The 12,870-nt window shown below is 36.5% G+C and overlaps 1 long non-coding RNA gene across 1 annotated transcript; it reads left to right on the top strand.

Moving 5' to 3' along the window:
- Nucleotides 1–696: 696 nt before the first annotated feature.
- Nucleotides 697–12,618, top strand: LOC113358271. The gene is made up of 3 exons (XR_003364379.1): nucleotides 697–1,062; nucleotides 2,933–3,071; nucleotides 11,803–12,618. It is a non-coding gene; the product is annotated as an uncharacterized LOC113358271 (long non-coding RNA).
- Nucleotides 12,619–12,870: the final 252 nt, after the last annotated feature.

The raw sequence follows: 12,870 nt of genomic DNA, 5'->3' as shown, positions 1-12,870 counted from the left end.
CTTCGTTCAAGCCATGGTCGCTCGTGCAATCGAAAATCCGGTAACATCTTATCTTACGACTAAGTTCAATTACTTATTTCGTTTATAACTAGAAAATCACCATCTAGTACTGACTGAGGAACATGATTGTCCCTCACTAAGCAGGGGACTTAATATAGATGGTGGATTTTCGACAAAGGCTAAAATCTTAAAACCATAATTGTACATACTCCTGATCCATCCATCAGATGAGTATTGAGGCTCATGTCTCTCATCGAAGCATGAAAGCTCATGCCGCAAGAACCTCTGACTAAGAATACTGTCTCTCGGAGCATATGTAGATGTGTAGTTGATCACTGCCTAATATTGCATATTTCTAGATCATTTTGTTGTCTTTTGTCACACCTCAAGTTCTTTAATGTCCTATTTTATGCCAAGTTGTGTATTTTGCGTCTCAAAGAGTCAATAATCGTTATATTGTAAATATTTATTATTTGTGTTTGTTTTTCTAGGAAAATATAGAGATTGGTTAACAGAGCTATTGCGAAAGGTGGAAATGTGGACCAAATGGTGGCTGAGCAGTTGAAGGAAATTCAAGTGCCGAAATGACTTTGCATGGGCCAAAGTGAAAGTCCAAAAATCATTCACGTTTAAAGAAAGGAAACCAAAGCAATCTACCTTCATATACCTAACCCATGTATTATTGCTCAACAGCCAAACTAGCCCTTTATCACTTTTCCCATTTTCGTTTCCAAGATCAGAAACTCTCACCTACTCCTTAGTTTACACCGACATCACCTCCCTCTCTCATCAGAAACACCATCCTGCTACTGTTCGCCCATATCTCTTCCCCAATTCGTAGCGTCTCACATCCTTATTTCTGTTCCTCTCTCCCTCTCTCTGTCATATAATCACTCTTAACCATCACCTAAATTTCTATACCTAGTTTCCAAAGTAGGGGTCTGATGTGCCTACTGGTAGAGTATGGTTTTGAAATGTTAAATCAATCAGTGGAGATCTTGAGACAAATCACAGCTCTGAGCATGGCAGCAAGAAATTGAAGAAGGGTTGTCAGAATTTCTCGTAAGTTGTAACTTATTGTTTGTATTTTATTGCTTAATGGGTTGGATTAGAATTGGGGGAAACTTGTATAAATAGAGGAGGCAGTTGTGAATGGAAAGGAAAGCCCGGGTTAGCCGGTGCAATCTGTTGTTGTTAGGTTTAGGTTTTATTTCAATTTTACTTATGTTCTAAAAATCTCTGCTAGGGCAGAGATGAAACCCCTTTATTAACTAGAATTTTTCTTGTTTGATTTCACTTCTAGTCCATGGAATTTTATTGAAAAACATGACTTGATTTCTGAATACTAGCAAATTACTTTCACCTTGTATGTGAAGCATTCATGGTAGTTAGAATAATCCTTTGTTATGTATTCAAGCTCTATGTAAACTGATTTAGTTCAATTTGTGATTACCTATGCCTTAAACAGATAGGTAATTCTAGGAATTGACATATTTTGCTGAGATTAGGTCATCATATGTGTTAGTGATTATATCACATCTTCAAGGTAGCTTGAGGCTATCATCTCTATAGCTCCTTGATTAAAAAGAGAACTAGTGTATCACACTAGAGAATTTCTATGCATCTAGGTGGTGGATTCAAGGCCCTAGTTAATCATTGTATTGTTTTCAATCTTGCTTCTTTTAGTATAATAATCAATTTCTCGTTGTATCGACAAAACCATTTGTCTCTAAATTAGTAGAAGTATAACTTAGAAGTTTAGATTCACCAATCCAACTCCCCGTAGGATCGACCCGTATTTGCCGTTATCTATGTCCTAGACACCGTGCGCTTGCGATATTTCATAGTAGGTTTCTAACCCTACCAAGTTTTTGGCGCCGCTGCCGGGGAGTTGGCAAACGGTGTAGTTAGATAGTTTAGTTTCTGTTTTTACTGGTTTGTAGTTAGGACTTATAAATGATCTTCTTTTTTTTTTGATTTTTTTTTGCTGGTACTGATTTTTAATCTTTACTTATATTCTCGTTTTGTTTCGTTTTGTTTTGATTACAGTACCTCTTGGTGTCTCTGTCTGTAATAACAACTCTGTGGTGTTTCATATTATATCTTAACTTTTAGTTCACAATTTTTCCTAGTTCAGTAGTCTTAGCATTTTGTCTTATAGCTTTTACAATTTAGTTGAAGTTGCTTTTGACCTGTTGGTCTTCATATAATCAAGTTTAGTATTTAATCTGTAGATAGTTTTTAATCATTTGAGTTTTCTGTATATAGTTGTATCTAATTAGTCTTGTAACTTGTCTGTAGCTTTTGCATCACGCATTTCATTTAGGAATTGTCCTGTAGCTTTTACATTTTGGATTAAGTTGTCGTCATTCTGTAGCTTTACAGTCACTCCTTTTAACTAGCGGCATTGTTTTATTTTATTTCTTTCGCTTAAAGTATTGCCTGTAGTTGCATATATATATATACCAGCATCACTGCATCCGTTAGTTTTAGTATTGTCTCGTAGCTGTTTAAATTGCATAGATAATTAGATTGTCATATATTGTTCCGTTAGTATAGATAGATTTTAATTTGTATTCTTAGATTTTATCATGTAGCTCTTGTTCTGTAACTTCTGTTTGCTTAGTCAAGTACTAAAAATCACCTGCAGTTTAAGTCAAGTACTCGTTAGTTGTGTAATCATTTCATGTTATGTTATTGGTGTCTTGTCAAAATTATTTTTTTTTCTAGCAGTTAAAGATTTTCTGTAAACACTTGTCTAAATTATTTAGAGATCAAAGTCATAGTTCTGTTTGCACATTGCTCAATCGTGCCTATTGTCCCTCTGTAATTACTATTCCATAAACTGTTAGTAGTCATAAATTAGTGTACATATTTTTTTCGTTTTATTTGCACATTTCTGGGTACTAAATGGTTCTCTTTAGCTTATCAGGTACTCACCAAGTTGTTGTGGCATGTCGCTGGAGTTGTTTATAGTTAGAGAAATTTCCACAAAAAGGTAAGAATAAGGAGATCAAAAAGAAACAGGGAGCAATCAGTTTCAAGTAGCCTTTTTCGGATGCGCAGCGGATGTAAGTTTCTTAAACACGGCAACAAAAATGATGTTTCTGCTTTGTAACTGCTTAGTCTGAACGGTTTAATATTGGGATTAATGGTTGTGCTATACATTTTGTTAACAAATATGAGTTGGCCTCTCGTTAGTTGACTATATTTTTATTGCCATAGTCCAATAGAAACCCATTTCAGGATTGATAAACGTCACAACTCTCTGCCATTGTCATAACAACATCATTTTTAGTTTTTCTTGTTAATTTTTGCATATGTAATCTTGTATACTGTGTTTAACCTGTCGTATTTTGTCTTAGTAGCTTATATACGTTTTTATATGCATCATTCTTTTTAGGATTTGTTAGTAGCATTTAGAATAGATTTGTTTCATTTTGTTTCGGGAAAAAAAAAGTGATGTCAGGATTTTGGACTGATGATAGGGATGAGAGATTATCGAACAAATCACTTAGAGAACTTGCTTACGAGCATATTTCACATTATGAGAATCCCATAGACCATGGTTTTAATAATTTTAGGGAATATTATGGACCTTTTCAAGGTCCTGAGCTACAATATATAGACCTAATTGTTATCCACACATGTATCAGTCACCACAATGGGAAGTTGAACAATTTTGTACTCCCATGAGTCCTTGTATGCAATCCATAACAGAAAATCTCAAACTCATTGAGCAAAATAATGCTAGATTTGAATTGAAAGTATTACATGATAATCCATATAGCAACACTGCTGAAATTTCTTTCTATAGTGACCCTCATGTGCAACCATGTACCGAATACCCATCTGAAATGAGGATACCCACTGTTGAAGATTTCCCTTCTATTGAACAACTAAATATGATCTTAAGGATGAATCTGATTCGTTTACAAAATGAACGAAGGGGGGAATTTCAAAATGAAATGTTTGTTAGTCCTAATGAATTAATTCTGAAAATAGTATGTTTAGTCCTACTCGTGCAACTGATATTGAATATGATCCTAATCTGGAGGTAATCGAGTCGACTAGGGACTCTATGATTTTGAATAGGACATTATATCCTTGTTATGATGAGATGATTTGTTAGAAGATCATGTTTTTCATGAAAATGTTCTTATGGAATCTTGTGTTTCTGAGACATTAGACTATGTTGCTGCTTCTTCTGATTTTCTTATTCGTAATACTGAATTGTTGGATGATGTGGCTACTGATTTAGGTATTGTACAATTGAACTGTGAAAGAGAGCATGACAGACATCTTGTGTCTGAACTAGGGAAGGTTGAATTGTCTGTCGACACTAATAATCTTATGTACGAAAATAACTGTAATGTGTCTGATTCCCTACCTATGTCAGAATATGATGTTTCTTCTGATATTCCTATGCATGAGATGAAAATTTTGGATGATGGTGATTCTGAATTTGGACTTGCTAATTTGTTTGATGACTGTGAGCATGATACAACAGTTCTTGTTTGACTTAGGGAGAGTGTATAACAATATTAATGGTGAAATGCATGAAAACAAATTAGATGCATCTAGCTCCCTGCCCATGTCACAAACTGATAATCTTCCACCCAACCTGGATTTGGTTTGTAACAAGATTTGAAAACCAACTATTCTGAGAGTACCTAATCTAGGATTGGAACTGTGTGCCTCCCAAGTCCTTTTGGACTATTTTGCATCCAAATATGATACCTTTGATGATCCACAAGTGGAATGTGTATCTCTGCTTGTCCCTAAGAAAGTTCAATTTGAATTGGACCTTGTGCATGATGCACCCCTCAAATTGCTAGATTTTGTGTCCAAAAGTACATCTATTGAAAAATCTAGGTTTTGGGGGTGGCTCATTTTGTTTGACAGCCTCACTTAAATTTCTATCTTGTTATAAATGTGTGAGGCTACTAAAATTTCCGCATTCCGTCCTTTGGGTTGATCCTCAACTTTTTAGGTTGTATATATATGGCAAATCATCATTGTATATTCCAATAGGTAATTATATTTTCTAGCTTTCTTGTATATATGTGCTAATCCAATGTGACATCAGCTGAGTTCCTGTTGGATTCTAGTCGTGAATAATGGGGTTCAGTTCTTTCTTTCGTCGACATCTGATAATATCTTTCCTTTCTCTAATGGTACGTTATTATAATTATGTTTATCTTTTGAAACATTGAGGACAATCTTTAGTTTAGGTTTGGGGGTGAAGAGTAGTTACCATGTCGTTGTCATTATGCCATAATTGAAACTGAACTCTTCCAAAAAAAATAAATAAATAAAATAAAAACTGAATAAATTATTGAGCTCATCTACCTTGATCTGTGATGCCTGCGTGTATATGTTAGGGTTCTCGATCTAGATGATGAGGCACTCGTTTGAGAACTTTCTGATTCTAGCACTATAACATGCGAGTTCGATTTATTTTTTTGAAACTTTTTGAACATGTGATCTGAAAATGCACTTGCACAATCTATCAAGCATGTATAGCGTCTGATTTGCATAATCCAGTAGACTTCCAATCATCTAGAATACTGATGAGACTTGACTAGCTTTTTCTTTGGTCGACTGGGATAGTAGTTGGTGTATACGTTATGAAAAGCGACCATTGAATGTTACTGTGTGCATCGAAAAGAGCTACCTCTTGCGAAATTGTGATTTATCTTTTTGTTTTTGTTACTATCATAAGTGTTACATTAGCATCAACTTGTTCTTAACCCTCTTATCTTGAAAAAAAAAATCCAAAAAAAAGAAAGAAAAGAAAATCAGAAAACTTCAAAAAGAGAAAAGAAAAGAAAAAAAATTGATAAGAGATTTTGTTATCTTGTGTTCCATAAAGTCGGTATTTCTTTCTTCAAAGTTGTTAAAATAAATAGTCAGTCAATGCATTTTCATATGTATAATGTAATTAGTCTTTGTATCTGTGCTGTAAATAGTCTTGTAATAAAGCAAGGGAGGGTGCAGCCATCGATGTACAAAACGGGTAAGCTGAAATATCGCCAACCATTTAGGTGAACATTCACATCTCCTATAAAGCTAGCTTGTCTTTGAATCGGTTCAACTATCTCATAGTATTGGCAGTCATGACTTCGATTGATAAATCAGTTTCTATGCATGCTCACGATAGAATTACACCTTACACTCTTATCACATGTTAACTATTCGAACTCTTGGATTTCAAAATATTTTTTGTGCTGGAGTCATTGTGTGTCACTTGTGCCTTTGAAAGCTAGATTGACAGATCCATTTTGTTGTGAGATTAAACTAAAATGCAGGTGTTACACATCATACAAGGTGAGCTCTCTTTTGACCTAGAACTTTGTGGGTATGTTCTAATCAAACCCTCACGAGACTGCAACTCGTCCACTAGGGACACTTAGTGGTTTAAAAGGCTTATTGCATTCGCTAAATGCAATCGAGAGACCAACGACAGTGGTGTAGGTAGGATTTTCTTAGTTCGTTTTGTTAGTTATTGGCTTGATTTAGGAAACACCCTGTTTTAGGAAAGATCAAACTGATTTCCCTAAATCAGTTTTGCACCTCCTCAAGTATTTTAGGAATCTGTTTTCTAAGTTACATTAGGAAATAGTTCTCTATTTATGACTTCTATTTCTAGGCAATTCTAGATTATTCTTAGGCCTATAAATAAGAGTGTAACCCTTTGGTTATTGAATCTCAGTCTGAATTGTAGAGGTGTATGAAGAAGTCAATTCTCTAAGTTTCAATAAGAAGTTTATTGCTGCAATGGAGTAGGCACATTGCCGAACCACTATAATTCTTTGTGTTCTTGTTTAATTCCGCAATACTTCTCTGTTTTCTATGTGAAAGATCTTGGGTTGTCTAGGAAGTAGCTAATCTTAGCACAACAAACTGGTATCAGAGCCAGTTTTAGGGTTTCATCTAGAATTAGCTCGTTTGAAGTCAAAAAAAGAGTTTGAAGGTGAAGATGGCTAAGTCGATGTCGAACGCAAAGTTTGAAGTAGAGAAATTTGATGGTAAGACCAATTTTACCATGTGACAATGTGAAGTTCGTGATGCTTTGAGTCAGCAAGATATAAAGGATGCTCTATTAGAAGCAAAACCTGCTGCACCAGAGATGATGGACAATGAATGGACAAAGATGGATTGTCAGGCTTGTAGCACAATCCGTTTGTGCCTTACAAAGGAGATAAAGTACGATATGATGAGTGAAAATGTAGCTTTCAAGCTATGGAAGAATCGGGAAGATAAGTATGTAGTGAAAAGTGTTTCAAACCAAATCATGATGCAGAGAAGACTTTTCAGATTCAACAAAAAACCAGGTATCTCTATGGTTGAACACCTCACTGAGTACAATAGATTAATTGATGCTGCACTTAATATTGGAGTGAAACACGAAGATGAAACCAAAACTTGCTGTTTTTTGGCATCTCTACCTGATTCGTATAAAACTTTCATTGATAGTTTATCGAATAAGATAGAGGATAAAACATTCAAGTTTGATGATGTGACTACTGCACTTATAAGTTACGATATTAGGCAAAGGGATAGAGATTTGAACAGGGAATCGACTAGTGAGGCCTTGACAGTTAGAGGGAAGTCTGACAAGAAGAATTCAGGTAAATCAAGGTTCAAACCGAAGTCCAAATCAAAGATCGCAACATATGATGAATGCTCCTTTTGTCATCAGACTGGACATTGGAAGAAGGATTGTCCTAAAGCAAAGAACAAGGACAAGAAGAAGAATTTAGATGCAAACGTTGCTGAAATCAAGTCTGGTGCTATTGAAGATGATGAATATGACAAGTTCTCGATGATTGTTCATGATTCTGCATTAGTTGCATATACAACTGAGTGGATTATGGATTGCGCAGCTTCCTACCATATGTGCCCTAGGAAGGACTGGTTCGTTAAGTTTGAAAAGTTTGATGGACCAAAGGTGTTTATGGGTAACAATAATACCTGTAAAGTTGAAGGGATTGGGAAGATTCGTTTGAAGATGAATGATGGCGTTGTTCAAGAACTTGAAGATGTTCGTTATGTACCAGAATTGAAGAAAAATCTGATCTCAGTAGGTGAACTAGACTCCCGAGGATTTGAGATGACATTGAAAGGTGGAGTTTTGAAGGTCTATTCTAATGGGCTAGTTGTTATGAAAGGTTTGAAACATGGAAACTTGTATTTTCTGCAAGTGTGAGTGAAGGAATTGCAGCAGTATCAGATAGTGTTGAGTCGGACACTACCAAACTATGGCATATACGTTTAGGGCATAGCGGAGAAAAGTCTTTGAAACACTTGATTTCGCAAGGCTTGTTGAAAGGCACAAAATCATGCAGCAAGTTATTTTGTGAACATTGTGTGAAGGGGAAGAGAACTAGAACGAAATTTATGACCGGTAAAAGTACCACCAAGGGAATTCTAGACTATGTTCACACAGATGTATGGGGACCTTCAAGGACTGCATCCTTGAGAGGTAGAAGATATTTTGTCTCCTTTATAGATGACTTCACCAGAAGAGTATGGGTGTACACCATGAATACAAAGGATGAAGTTTTGAGAATATTTTTGAAGTGGAAGAAGAAGGTCGAGATGAAGACCGGCAGGAAAATGAAGGCCTTAAGATCAGACAATGGTGGTGAGTACAAGTCTGATCCGTTCCTGCAAATATGTGAAGGTGAAGGCATTGAGCGTCATTTCACAGTAAGGGAGACTCCACAACAGAACGGGATGGCGGAGCGCATGAATCGTACATTATTGGAGAAAGTACGATGTATGTTGTCTAATGCTGGATTAGGTAAACAGTTTTGGGTTGCAGCTGTGGAATATGTGTGTCACCTAGTGAATCGGTTGCCAACAGCGGCACTAGAAGGTAAAACACCGATGGAAGTATGGTATGGTAAACTAGTTTCAGATTATGATATGTTGCATGTATTTGGTTGTCCTGCTTATTACCATGTGAGGGAAGGAAAACTTGATCCTAGAGCCAAGAAAGCTATTTTCGTAGGTTTCCAATAATGGGTAAAAGGATACAAGTTATGGTGTCCCGAGTCGAAGAAGATAGTGATAAGTAGGGATGTTACCTTTAATGAGACTGCAATGTGGAAGAATGTATCATCTGAAATAGAAGTAGAAAGTCAGCAAATAACGGTGTTTGAACCAAATGAAAAACCAGCGAAATCTGTGCACATAGACGGGAATTTGGAAGATGAAGGTTTTGATGAAGACTTAGAATTGAGAACAACTGATGGTTCAACCCAAGAACCAGAACAAGAGGTACAAGTAGAAGAAACGCAACCTGAAGTACCAGAAGAAGCTACATATTATAATAGTATTGCTCATAGGAAAGAAAAAAGAAATACTCGCCAACCAGAACGGTTTGCGGATATAGTTGCATATGCATTACCGATTGTAGAAGAAGAAATTCCTTTCACTTATAAACAAGCCATTAAGACAGCTGAAAAGGTGGAGTGGGAGAAAGCCATGAGTGAAGAGATGGATTCTCTTGACAAGAATGGAACTGGGGAGCTGGTGGAGCTACCTAAAGGAGAAAAGGCAATTGGATGCAAATGGGTATATACAAAGAAGGAAGGATCTCCAACTACAAGCAACGTAAGATACAAAGCAAGGTTGGTAGCTAAGGGCTACGCGCAAAGGGAAGGGATTGACTATAATGAAGTGTTTTCTCCAGTGGTAAACCATACTTCCATTAGAATTTTACTTGCTTTGGTGGCGCAGTTTGATCTCGAGCTTGTACAACTTTATGTGAAAACTGCTTTCTTACATGGTGACTTGGAGGAGACGATTTATATGAAGCAACCCGAGGGTTTTGAAGTAGCGGGTAAAGAAGATTGGGTATGTAACTTGAAGAGATCGTTGTATGGCTTGAAGCAGTCTCCAAGGCAGTGGTACAAATGATTCGACAAGTTTATGAAGACATAAAAGTACACAAGCAGCAACTATGACTCTTGTGTGTACTTCAAAAAGCTCAAAGATGAATCCTTTATCTAACTACTTTTATACGTAGATGACATGCTTATTGCGTCTAAAAGTGAGGTGGAGATTCAACGATTGAAAGATCAGTTGAATAGTGAATTTGAGATGAAAGATCTCGGTGAAGCGAGGAAAATTTTGGGCATGGAAATTGAGAGAGATAGGAAATCAGGCACTATTAGTCTTTCTCAAAAGTCTTATTTGAAAAAGGTATTGAAGCGTTTTGGTTTAAATGACAAGTCTAAACCAGTAACACAACCTCTAGCTCGACACTTTAAGTTGAATGCTGAACAGTCACCAAAAACAGTGGAGGAGAAGAGGTTAATGGCTGAAATACCGTATGCAAGTGCTGTTGGAAGCCTTATTTATGCTATGGTGTGCACTAGGCCTTATATTTCACAAGCTATTAGCATGGTTAGTAGATATATGCATAATCCAGGGAAGGAACACTGGCAGGCTGTGAAGTGGATTCTATGGTATATTCAAGGTACCGTAGACGTTGGATTGAAGTTCTCACCAAATGAGAGAACTGGTTGCAAAGTAGCAGGATATTGTGATTCCGATTACGCTGGCGATTTGGACAAGTTTCGGTCCACTACTTGGTATGTCTTTACAGCTGCGAGTGGGCCGATAAGTTGGAAGTCAACCTTACAACCAACAATAGCGTTATCAACAACCGAAGCCGATATATGGCTGTTGTAGAAGGTATAAAGGAAGTCGTTTGGATGAAAGGTTTGTTTGAGGAGTTGGATATTCAACAAGAGAAAGTAAGCGTGTATTGTGACAGTCAAAGTGCAATACACCTAGCTAAGAACCAAGTTTATCACGCTCGAACAAAGCACATCAATGTACGATATCATAAAGTACGGGAAATTATTGAAGAAGGTGAAATTCAGTTGGAAAAGGTTGGAACCGCCAACAATCCAGCAGATATGCTCACCAAAGTGGTGACAGGTGAAAATGTCTAAACTTGATCGGCATTGTGCATATTTGAAGACACTTTAGGGTGTAGTGGTGCTGTCAAGCACATGTGAAGCCTAAAAAGGGAGTGAAGCATCTTATGATGAGTGAAGAAGTGAAGCATCTAAGGATGAGTGAAAGCAGCAAAGTTTGAAGGAAATGGAATGTCAGATTTCATGCCAAGGTGGAGAAATTAGAGAATAGTGAAGTTGTCCTAGAAATCTTGCCAAGGTGGAGAATTGTTAGTTATTGGCTTGATTTAGGAAACACCCTGTTTTAGGATAGATCAAACTGATTTCCCTAAATCAGTTTTGCACCTCCTCAAGTATTTTAGGAATCTGTTTTCTAAGTTACATTAGGAAATAGTTCTCTATTTAGGAATCTATTTCTAGGCAATTCTAGATTATTCTTAGGCCTATAAATAAGAGTGTAACCCTTTGGTTATTGTATCTCAGTCTGAATTGTAGAGGTGTGTGAAGAAGTCTATTCTCTAAGTTTCAATAAGAAGTTTATTGTTGCAGTGGAGTAGGCACATTGCCGAACCACTATAATTCTTTGTGTTCTTGTTTAATTCCGCAATAGTTTTCTGTTTTCTATGTGAAAGATCTTGGGGTGTCTAGGAAGTAGCTAATCTTAGCACAACACATTTTACTTGTGGACGAGCAAAATTCGGGTTTGGGGTGTGATCGCTGCCTAATATTGCATATTTCTAGATCATTTTGTTGTCTTTTGTCACACCTCAAGTTCCCTATTTTATGCCAAGTTGTGTATTTTGCGTCTCGAAGAGTCAATAATCGTTATATTGTAAATATTTATTATTTATGTTTGTTTTTGTAGGAGAATATAGAAATCGGTTAACAGAGCTATTGCGAAAGGTGGAAATATGGACCAAATGGTGGCTAAGGAGTTGAAGGAAATTCAAGTGTGGAAATGACTTTTGCATGGGCCAAAGTGAAAGTCCAAGAATCATTCACGCTTAAAGAAAAGAAACCAAAGCAATTTACTTTTATATACCTAACCCATGTATTATTGCTCAACAGCCAAACTAGCCCTTTGTCACTTTTCCCATTTTCATTTCCAAGATCAGAAACTCTCACTTTCTCCTTAGTTTACACCGACATCACCTCCCTCTCTCAACAGAAACACCATCCTGCTACTGTTCGCCCATATTTATTCCCCAATTCGTACCGTCTCACATCCTTATTTATGTTTCTCTCTCTCTCTCTTCCTCTCTCTCTGTCATATAATCACTCTTAACCATCACCTAAATTTCTAGACCTAGTTTCTAAAGTATGGGTCTCGTGTGCCTACTGGTAGAGTATGGTTTTGAAATGTTAAATCAACCAGTGGAGATCTTGAGACAAATCACAGCTCTGAGCATGGCAGCAAGAAATTGAAGAAGGGTTGTCAGAATTTCTTGTAAGTTGTAACTTATTGTTTGTATTTTATTGCTTAATAGGTTGGATTAGAATTGGGGGAAACTTGTATAAATAGAAGAGGCAGTTGTGAATGGAAAGGAAATCTCGGGTTAGCCGGTGCAATCTGTTGTTGTTAGGTTTAGGTTTTATTTCAATTTTACTTATGTTCTAAAAATCTCTGCTAGGGTAGAGATGAAACCCCTTTATTAACTAGAATTTCTCTTGTTTGATTTCACTTCTTCTCCATGGAATTTTATTGAAAAGCATGACTTGATTTCTGAATACTAGCAAATTACTTTCACCTTGTATGTGAAACATCCATGGTGGTTAGAATAATCCTTTGTTATGTATTCAAGCTCTATGTAAACTGATTTAGTTCAATTTGTGATTACCTATGCCTTAAACAGATAGGTAATTCTAGGAATTGACATATTTCGCTGAGATTAAGTCATCATATGTGTTAGTGATTACATCACATCTTCAAGGT

The sequence above is a fragment of the Papaver somniferum genome, chromosome 3 (genome assembly GCF_003573695.1).
Source record: "Papaver somniferum cultivar HN1 chromosome 3, ASM357369v1, whole genome shotgun sequence".
In the NCBI taxonomy this organism is placed as follows: Eukaryota; Viridiplantae; Streptophyta; class Magnoliopsida; order Ranunculales; family Papaveraceae; genus Papaver; species Papaver somniferum.
Note: the sequence above shows the minus strand (reverse complement) of the source record. Positions and strands in the feature narration are given on the sequence as shown.